Source organism: Sinocyclocheilus grahami, unplaced genomic scaffold, assembly GCF_001515645.1.
Source record: "Sinocyclocheilus grahami isolate Dianchi unplaced genomic scaffold, SAMN03320097.WGS_v1.1 scaffold316.1, whole genome shotgun sequence".
Taxonomy (NCBI): domain Eukaryota; kingdom Metazoa; phylum Chordata; class Actinopteri; order Cypriniformes; family Cyprinidae; genus Sinocyclocheilus; species Sinocyclocheilus grahami.
Genome location: NW_015505495.1, coordinates 296016 through 304737, shown reverse-complemented (window position 1 = coordinate 304737; position 8722 = coordinate 296016). Strand labels below are relative to the sequence as shown.

Genomic DNA, 8722 nt, shown 5'->3' with positions numbered 1-8722 from the left:
AAAAAAAACTGAAATAAAAAAATTAATACAATTTTAAATGTAAAAAATTTTTTTTTAATTAAAAAAAAAACTATTTATAATCTTCACATTTTGTGAAAAATGTTTAAAAGTAGTTGTTAAATACAGTTTTAAAAATCATATGTTCTGTGTACTTTTTTGTAATGTGTGAGAACTATTAATGTTAAAGGTTTACTACTTGATTTTGTTTTTCATAGAGGGATTTTTGGTGAACTGTATTGAACCCAATTCTGACCAATTTTTACATAACATGACATGGCTTAAAAATTAAATGCTAAAGCATTTCTGTTGCTCAAACAGTAGTGCAAGCAATGGCAAGGTCATGGGTTCGAATCTAAGTGAATGCATGAACTGATCAAATGTAAACTTTGAATGCTATATACTTTAAGTTGGATAAAAGCATCTGCAAAATGCATAAACGTAACAAAAAAAAGCAGAGCTCATGCAACAAGATACAGAGATGTCCATTTAAATAAAAAACAGCACAACCTGTGCGAACATCCTCTAACAGTTCAAAGTAAATTTTGGGCCATTTTAACGATCAGTTAACGAGTGCAATTTGTTATAAGATTGTCATGGGCCTTCGGACGGAACAGCGAAAATAGATTTGTTTCCAAACATGGACGAGTGAATTTCTTTCTCATGCACAGTAGCACCAGTGCAAGTGTATTGCCTGTATTTAACACTAACACGCACATGTAAACGCACACAGACGTACACAAGACTCACAGTTATCTGCCGTTAGTGCTGTTGGTGTTCACTGCTTTAGCACAGTCCCTGCAGTGAGTGTATGTGTACCATCAGGCTGCAACCACATTGTCAGTGTGATTATCGTTATTACTAGGGATGCACCGATACTAAATTTCTCAGCCGAAACTGATAACCGATTATTCAGAATGATATCTGCTGATACTGATAAACAATTATTCAGAATGACATCTGCTGATACGATACCGATAGCCAATAGTTCAGAATGATATCTGCCGATACCGATTATTCAGAATGATATCTGCCGATACCGATAGTCGATTATTCAGAACGATAGCCAATTATTCAGAATGATATCTGCCGATACTGATAAACAATTATTCAGAATGACATCTGCCGATATCGATTATTCAGAATGATATCTGCCGATACGATACCGACTGCCGATTATTCAGAATTATATCTGCCGATACGATACCTATAGACGTTTATTCAGAATGATATCTGCCGATACTGATAAACAATTATTCAGAAAGATATCTTCCGATACCTAACCAACTGTGAAAACTGGATAACTTTCCTGAGGAGAATGCAGCGTTAAGCAATACACTGTTTACAAGCCGTTTTATTTGACGTCTTTCTTTCGGTTGAAATGCTGATTGAGTGATGATTTAAGCCATGACACATTTCGATAAGATGTACTGTATCGTTCAACGTCTTCTGATGTTCATTCATGTTTATTTCACACTATAACTTGTTTTAAAGTGGAAGAGACTTGCGCTCCGCACTGCCTCTTGAACTGAAGTGCTACAGAGATCTGAACGCCACAAGAGCGTCAAACGGCATTTATTATTAAAATTTTACAATAAAATGGACATTACTTGAGAGTTGAGACCTTGTTTCTTATCAGAAGTAAGATTATTGGACGGGAGGTTCATTACAAATAACGTTTCAAAATCTAGCAACCCTGGCTTGAACTACGGGTGCTTCACAGGGTCAAACAGAACTTGTGTTAACACTTTGCGTTATTATTGCTTTAACTTGGACAGTCTTAAATTCAACACAACACAAGTTGCTGTCTGACATGTTTTTCCGCCCCCTTTTGATTGACAGGATATAATCGGCCCTGATCATTGGCTGTTTTTAAGTAATCGGTCTATGGCTGATAGTGCAGGTAATTGTTTTAATCGGCCGATACCGATTATTGGCTGATACATCGGTGCATCCCTAGTTATTACTGTGGAAATTGTTATCATGTTATTGGGAGTGCAGCTGGACCGTACCATAGCCAACAATGTGTAAGATTGCAGGAAATGCAAAATGCCAGCTTGGTCTCGATAATGCATGATTGTGCACGGGAGGGCATTTGGTTTGTTCTCTTAGATATACACGTATTTAACTGTACAAACATTCGTACATAGGTAGCTACATACACAAACAGTTCGTATTAATTGCCTTTCGAAGTCCGAACGTCGTTCGCATGCCGTCGATGTGGGAATGTTACACCACATTCCTGATGGTAAAACTCAGATTTGACTGATTTGCTCTCAGTCCCATGTGGAAGGTCAAACCAACCGGAAATGAAATAATTTAAATAAACATTAAGAGTCGTTCCCGTCTCCTTCTTCTTTTTGTCTTTTTCATATCTTGAGGGTTGACAGCGCCAACCTGCAAAACAAGAGAGACAAAAGCATTCAAGGTCAGTCCTGATGTGCACTTTTAGCAACTGAGCTGTAGTTTAAGACGAGACTTTCATGCACTCGTCAATTTTGAGATTTGGGGCTATTTGGCTTTCCATAATGTGTTGTTTCAGACTAGTGGAAAGAAAACATCCCAAAATACACATTTAAGTGTTTATTTCATTACACGTTATTTGTGTCTGTAGATTTCAATTTCAATTAATATCTTTAAAGTCTGTTTTCTCAAAATTAAAACAAGAGAGACAAAAGCATTCAAGGTCAGTCCTGATGTGCACTTTTAGCAACTGAACTGTAGTTTAAGACGAGACTTTCATGCACTCGTCAATTTTGAGATTTGGGGCTATTTGGCTTTCCATAATGTGTTGTTTCAGACTAGTGGAAAGAAAACATCCCAAAATACACATTTAAGTGTTTATTTCATTACACGTTATTTGTGTCTGTAGATTTCAATTTCAATTCATATCTTTAAAGTCTGTTTTCTCAAAATGAGTTTCTTTCTCCACTTCAGCAGCACTTACATACACCAAACTTTGCAGTTTTATTCCTCTCTATATTCTGAAGGGTTTTACCGAGAGATTTGTTCATATATTATTCACACTGATTTATACAACATTTTACTCCTAAAAACAAGGTAAAAATTTTTGTCTGTCTGTTGACAGTATTTTCTGATTTATGGAGTAATAAAAAGAGAAATCCCAAATCCCCTCAGGAAAAACCTTTAATCTAAATATGTTAACAAAATCAAAAAAGAACCTGGCTTTATCTGAAGTTCAGATTTACGTGCAGGAAATTTGTGCAAATTAGTGCAATTAATTAAATGTATTTATACATTACATAAAAAAAAACCTTGTAATTCAAAAAATGTTTGTAATTGTTAATGTAATCTATCAGCTGGTGAAGTATGGTGAAATCTATTAGTTAATTTTTACACTAATCACCTGCAGTGTTTTGCCTCAACTATATTAAATTATGTATTTCAATCAACTACATTTTTAAAGCAGCTTCACAGCGCTGGTGAGGAGGATGATGGGATGCAGAGGAGTTAATCTTTCTCTTTTTTTTCCCCATTGACCATACTGCTAATAAATAATGCATGTGTCTCTGTGTGTCCGACGTCTCTCTCTCTCTCTCTGGCAGTCTGTTATTCTCTTTCTTACTCTCTTGTTTCAGATTTTCTTTCTTTCTTTGTTGCCCTTCCCCCACTTGATTTCAGTCCATGCCTTTGGAAAACCGTTCCTGGAGGATTTGCAAGTGTGTGTGCCAGAAATCAGAGATCATGGAAGGACGCTGCCTTTATCAAGAGCCCAAAGCATGTGTGTGTTTGTGTGTGTGTGTGTGTGAACGAGGAAATCGACCAGCTCAGAAACACACCGTCCCAGTGCAAACCCAACAAACTACATCCACTGAAGGCCGGGCGATAAATAGATATTCATCAATGATATTGATAATGAGCTTAAGCGATATTTAGCCTACATCTACACTTCAAGATATGATATGGAAAAACATATTTTAAATAAAAGAAGAATTTGAATAACTTAAAGAATAAAAAATAACAAGAGATAAGACATTTGGTTCATACCTCTGAGTATCGTATATAAAAATAGCAACATTCTTTTACATGTAAGTTCATGTAAAACGTCAAAGCACATGTATTTGCTCAGTTACAGCTCGTCTCGACAGACTGTCAGAAACGATCATCTATTGAATATTCCCTTTAACTCTCAAACTAATTCATTAAATGTTGAACCAGTGAAACGCACTCGTTCTGCTCTCAAGGCCTTCTTCTCTTCTCTTTCTGCGCTCGGGTCAAAGATTTGATGCTCATTCAATTTATTATCCGATTTATCAATTTATGAATGCATAAATGCATGAAAAATGCAATTCATACAGAGTTAAATACAGCTCTCACTGAAATATTCTTTTCTGGGGCATTAAGACGATGACGACGACAACGACGACGACGACGACAACAACAACAACAATAATAATAATAATAAACAAACAAACAAAAGCAGAAATAAAAAGAAATAATACATTTTCAATAATTCTGATTAATTTAATAATATTCCAAATAATTATTTCTAAAAAAAAAAGCGTGAAGCAGTGTTGCTTCAAAATATTATTATTATTATTTTAGTACATTATTATTATTATTATTTTAGTATTTTTGTTTAGTATTTAGCATTTTTTAATATTTTGACTTTTTTTGTTCTTTTGAGGATTTTATTTTTGAGGCGTTTTATTTTAAGTTTTAGTAATTTTGCTATGCGGTTATTTATTTATTTAAAAACATTTTTGTATAGCTTTAATTTATTTTTAGTTTTAGTAATTTAATAATTTCGGTTCTTTTTTATTTCCTTGACTCTCATTGGCCAGACAGACAGAAAGTCCCGCCCCAAACTCACATGATTGGTTGAGTCAAAAGTTAACATGACTATCACTATGATTATGACTTGAAATCATATCAACATTTCTTTTTTTCCAGGAATGAAAATACTGTTATCATTTCATGCTCTAAATATGATTTTTTCCCCCTGTTGAACACAAAATACCATTAATGTTGCTCTTTTCTATCAAATGGAAGTGAATAGAGATGGACACTGTCAAAAATAACAACAACAAAACTAATAAATATGTGAAAATTAGCCTTGGTAACCGAAATAAGTAAGTTTAAGCTGAAGAACTAAAATGACTAAAACAAAAACTGAAATAAAAATAAATTAAAGCTATATATAAATAGCTAAATATAAATATAAAAAAAGCCAAACTAATAAATAAATCACAAAAGCACCTAAAGTTACTAAAATAAATTTAAAAAAATCTTAAATTCTAAAGCTGAAATAAATCATAATAATAATAATAATAATAATAATAATGAGAAATGTTGCCTAGGTAACTAGCTGAAATAAATAATAATAATAATAATGAGAAATGTTGTCTAGGTAACTAGCTGAAATAAATAATAATAATAATAATGAGAAATGTTGCCTAGGTAACTAGCTGAAATAAATAATAATAATAATAATGAGAAATGTTGTCTAGGTAACTAGCTGAAATAAATAATAATAATAATAATGAGAAATGTTGTCTAGGTAACTAGCTGAAATAAATAATAATAATAATAATGAGAAATGTTGCCTAGGTAACTAGCTGAAATAAATAATAATAATAATAATGAGAAATGTTGTCTAGGTAACTAGCTGAAATAAATAATAATAATAATAATGAGAAATGTTGTCTAGGTAACTAGCTGAAATAAATAATAATAATAATAATAATAACAACAGCAACAACAACAATAATAATAATAATAAATGCTTCTTAAGCATCAAAACAGCATATTAGAATGATTTCTGATGGATCATGCGACACTGAACAATGGAGTAATGGCTGCTGAAAATCCATGCATGTAATTAACCAGGGTACTGATCCGATTACTTTATGGATGTACCATAGTACTTACACCAAGCGGTATAATTTCTAGTTAGTGAGTGAAAACGCAACAAATCTAGTAAAATGATGGTATATTTCACTGCTACACCTTTCCATACACGATTACACCCTAATGTTTATCAGTAGCAGCTGTTTGAGTGCACAGCCATTATCACATTAGAGGGCTGTGATGAGGTTTAGAGAAGGCCAGCGGACATGTGCAGTATGACTTTAATTAAACCTGATGATGTATCTTTCCCAGAGTACAGCTGCCTACGCCACACTCATTACCCCTCTCTTAATATACTGTGTGTGCATGTGCCATCATTATATCCACAGCACAACCTATCATTCCACAGCTACATTGCTTTAAAAATGTGCTGCTCCTGGTGTTAGATCCTTCAAAAGAAGTCCTGAACTCAGACATACAAACCCAACCGAATGAACTGGATGCAGAAAGTTTCAAGTTCACAAACTGAATCAAGCATATATATTATTGACCTAAAGGGTTGTTGGAATGTCTCAGTAATAACCTGTATAAAGACCCTCAAATTAATCTAAATCTGCTTCAGTATCGACCTGTGCACTGCACAAAGTCTCTTCTCACCACCGATTTAAACACCCTCTTTAAACGCACTTAAACACGGACAAGGCCTCTCACATGCACAGAAAGAAGTGACTTTAGTTTCAGAAGCGGCTTCTCTTCCTGTCCAGGAAGGAAGGTATTAACTAGAAGGCCAAGCAACCAAATATCTCTTAAAAATATACTTTACACCATAGGAGAGAGTTAAACGGGCCATAGGTCACACATACTAAAGGGTGAGTGTGAAGTGCACCTCTATAAGAGCAGCTGTGCACTTCTCACTTTAAAGACTTGGTTTGTATTCCGAGGGAATATAAGATGGTTGTTTGGCAGATTGTGCTACAAACACACATACAGTGAAACACTGTGAAACTTTCTGCAAAAGCTCATGTGCTCCAACCTACTGGCCTACAATATTAAGAAACACCTTTTTTAAATTGGTAATATATTTGAAAATCTCAATATTAGTAAACAATATTGTAAATAATCAGATTCAATATACATAATCAGACTAAATCTTTCAAGTAATGGAATATACGTAGAATTACATTACTCATTAAATGTATACCACACAAATATTTATTTATTTAGCCTTGTAGCCAGTTAGGGGTTCACACAAAATGTGTTTTTTTTTGTATTCTACTGCAGTGCTTTTCTATTGTTTTTATGTGTAAACATGCGCCAGCTGGACATCGTTGAACGTTTTGCTACGTTCCGATTTTTGCAGTGTCTTTTTAAAAAAAAGGTCCCAGGACATTTTTTTTATTATTCCACTGTCACGCATCTTGTGTTTTTAAACACAAAAATACATGATGTGTGAATGGCCTCTTACAATATAGACAAACAAAAATAAATCCTTGTATATTAGTGGAATTTATAGCAAGCATGTATCAAACAAACAGTAATTATATCTGTAAGGCTGTGCTACCAACACTATCTAATGGTGTAGTTTAGGGATTAAGGTTTCAGCGTTATGTAGGTAATCAGCACTGTGATTGAAATATCCAATGAAATATTTAGAATCAACTGCAAGGTGGGGTTTGAGCTTTATGCAAAAAAATAAAAAATAAAATAAAAATAAAGAAATCACTAGTGAAAAAAAAACAAATATAGCGCAAAAGAGAGAGAGTGTGGCCAGGAAAAGTTTTTTAACATTACTTTACACAAAAAAAGTACCGATGAAGCATAATTCAATACTTTTATTAGGGATGCACTGAAATGAAAATTCTTTGCCGAAGCCGAAACCGAACAAAATTAAACACTGGGCCGAAGGCCGAATACCGACCACAGTTTTTCAAAAAAACATTTCACCATTACATAAATTAAAAAGCCAAAATGTGCATTTACTGTTTTGTCTTGCTTTTCAAAGAAAAAAAAATCAATTACAAAACAATTTAAAAATATTTAACACTGAACATTTTTAACATTTTAGCAGACACTATACCACCAACAAAGCACAATTTAACTTAAAATTAATAAGTTAGTAAAATAATAATTTTTGGCCATCTTGAATCAGGCATGTTTTTGTTTTTTCTGTTTTTTTTACTGTACAATTAAAAGCAGCCTTGCTGAGAAGAGACTTCTTTTAAAACATTAGAAAATATTACAGATCCTAATTTGAACACTATGTGTGAATGTTATAATAAATGTATTAAAAACAGAGCTGTTGTAATGATTATTATCATTATTATTAGTGTCTTACTTTTTATTTTATTTTACAGAACAACAGTAAAATTACAATACTAACATTTATGAATGTTGATAAGAGTTCTTGCTTTTTCTCAACTTTTATTTTGGCGGAAACGCGCAGGAAGACCTCAATGCTTATTTTTGTTGATAACAGATTTATAAATGAGTCTCATTACGAATACGTTGTACGTATCGCATTGTCACATGCCTTGTAAAAATTCATAAAAATGTGACTGAGCAGCTGACAGTCACTGTATCAGCGCAGATAACGTAAGAAAAACATAACGTTCTGCAGTTTATTTACTAATTGTTTAAGGCCATTTCACGATTTCAATCATCATACAGTAACCAGCAACGATCACCTCTTCCTCTTCTCATTGAAGACATGCGATGCAGTTCTAAACAGTCTCTCGCTGTCGGTGCTTGTAATGATTTTTGCGTCTTTCTCCAACAGTTTAAATTCTTCCACACTGCTGACATTGTGCTGCATTATAAAGAGTGCGCGTCTCTCACATCATATCATTGTTCGGTACAATTTATTCGTTTTTTTCGCTTATTCGGTTCAGTTGCCGAACATTCGGTGCATCCCTAA

The 8722-nt window shown here is 33.5% G+C and overlaps 1 protein-coding gene across 1 annotated transcript in view; it reads right to left on the bottom strand.

The window, feature by feature from the left end:
* Nucleotides 1-230: 230 nt before the first annotated feature.
* Nucleotides 231-8722, bottom strand: part of LOC107601958 (cyclin-dependent kinase 14-like) — a 131449-nt gene continuing 122957 nt past the window's right edge. The window contains exon 12 of the mRNA XM_016294330.1: nucleotides 231-2394. The gene's annotated coding sequence lies outside the window, so the exon portion shown is untranslated. The remainder of the gene's footprint in view (nucleotides 2395-8722) is intronic.